Genomic DNA, 2,500 nt, shown 5'->3' on the forward strand with positions numbered 1-2,500 from the left:
ATGGTACAACAACTTTCCTCCGTGCCCCTGGTACGACAGCTTTTCTCGTGCCTATGGTACAACAACTTTTCTCGTGCCTATGGTACAACAACTTTTCGCCGTGCCCCTGGTACACCGCTCAGTAGCACTTTGCCACACAAACTCTCCTCGTGCCTATGGTACGACAACTTTTCTCATGCCTATGGTACAACAACTTTCCTCCGTGCCCCTGGTACGACAGCTTTTCTCGTGCCTATGGTACAACAACTTTTCTCGTGCCTATGGTACAACAACTTTTCGCCGTGCCCCTGGTACACCGCTCAGTAGCACTTTGCCACACAAACTCTCCTCGTGCCTATGGTATGACAACTTTTCTCGTGCCTATGGTACAACAACTTTCCTCCGTGCCCCTGGTACGACAGCTTTTCTCGTGCCTATGGTACAACAACTTTTCTCGTGCCTATGGTACAACAACTTTTCGCCGTGCCCCTGGTACACCGCTCAGTAGCACTTTGCCACACACACACTCCTCGTACCTATGGTATGACAACTTTTCTCGTGCCTATGGTACGACAACTTTTCTCGTGCCTATGGTACAACAACTTTTCGCCGTGCCCCTGGTACACCGCTCAGTAGCACTTTGCCACACAAACTCTCCTCGTGCCTATGGTACGACAACTTTCCTCCGTGCCCCTGGTACGACAGCTTTTCTCGTGCCTATGGTACAACAACCTTTCCCCGTGCCCCTGGTACACTGCGCAGAAACTCTTTGCCACACACACACACCACTCGTGCCTATGGTACGACAACAGGCCCCGGGGACCTACATCGCACCTTGCTCTTGCCTCCCTTACAGCTGAAAAAGGTCCATGCCTGTGCCCTGGCCCTGCTGAAATTCCCTCTCCATTTAGCCGAGGCAGTGAGTCGGCCTCCTGTCTCCCTTTACGGTCGAAAAAGATGTGCTCCTGGGCGCACTGGCCCTGCTGCTACTCACATCGGGCATGGACCTGGACCTCCAGCAGGCCCCGGGGACCTACATCACACCTTGCTCTTGCCTCCCTTACAGCTGAAAAAGGTCCATGCCTGTGCCCTGGCCCTGCTGAAATTCCCTCTCCATTTAGCCGAGGCAGTGAGTCGGCCTCCTGTCTCCCTTTACGGTCGAAAAAGATGTGCTCCTGGGCGCACTGGCCCTGCTGCTACTCACATCGGGCATGGACCTGGACCTCCAGCAGGCCCCGGGGACCTACATCACACCTTGCTCTTGCCTCCCTTACAGCTGAAAAGGTCCATGCTTGTGCCCTGGCCCTTCTGAAATTCCCTCTCCATTTAGCCGAGGCAGTGAGTCGGCCTCCTGTCTCCCTTTACGGTCGAAAAAGATGTGCTCCTGGGCGCGCTGGCCCTGCTGCTACTCACATCGGGCATGGACCTGGACCTCCAGCAGGCCCCGGGGACCTACATCACACCTTGCTCTTGCCTCCCTTACAGCTGAAAAAGGTCCATGCTTGTGCCCTGGCCCTTCTGAAATTCCCTCTCCATTTAGCCGAGGCAGTGAGTCGGCCTCCTGTCTCCCTTTACGGTCGAAAAAGATGTGCTCCTGGGCGCGCTGGCCCTGCTGCTACTCACATCGGGCATGGACCTGGACCTCCAGCAGGCCCCGGGGACCTACATCACACCTTGCTCTTGCCTCCCTTACAGCTGAAAAAGGTCCATGCTTGTGCCCTGGCCCTTCTGAAATTCCCTCTCCATTTAGCCGAGGCAGTGAGTCGGCCTCCTGTCTCCCTTTACGGTCGAAAAAGATGTGCTCCTGGGCGCGCTGGCCCTGCTGCTACTCACATCGGGCATGGACCTGGACCTCCAGCAGGCCCCGGGGACCTACATCACACCTTGCTCTTGCCTCCCTTACAGCTGAAAAAGGTCCATGCTTGTGCCCTGGCCCTTCTGAAATTCCCTCTCCATTTAGCCGAGGCAGAGAGTCGGCCTCCTGTCTCCTTTACGGTCGAAAAAGTTGTGCTCCTGGGCGCGCTGGCCCTGCTGCTACTCACATCGGGCATGGACCTGGACCTCCAGCAGGCCCCGGGGACCTACATCACACCTTGCTCTTGCCTCCCTTACAGCTGAAAAGGTCCATGCTTTTGCCCTGGCCCTGCTGAAATTCCCTCTCCATTTAGCCGAGGCAGTGAGTCGGCCTCCTGTCTCCCTTTACGGTCGAAAAAGATGTGCTCCTTGGCGCGCTGGCCCTGCTGCTACTCACATCGGGCATGGACCTGGACCTCCAGCAGGCCCCGGGGACCAACATACTCCTCTGCTCTACTCCCCCACTAGCTTTCCTTCTCCCGCAGTTACCCTCCACCACAAATCCAGCATGGCCCTTGCCCTCCAGCAGGCCCCGAGGACCCACATACTCCTCCGCTCTAATCCCCCATGAGCTTTCCTTCTCCTGCAGTTACCCTCCACCGCATATCCAGCATGGCCCTTGACCTCCAGCATGCCCCGGGGACGCACATCCTCCCCTGCTCTAGTC

The sequence above is a fragment of the Mchenga conophoros genome, linkage group LG13 (genome assembly GCF_057382185.1).
Source record: "Mchenga conophoros isolate Kocher_MC1m ecotype Shallow Benthic linkage group LG13, M_conophoros_male_GT1.1, whole genome shotgun sequence".
Classification (NCBI taxonomy): Eukaryota; Metazoa; Chordata; class Actinopteri; order Cichliformes; family Cichlidae; genus Mchenga; species Mchenga conophoros.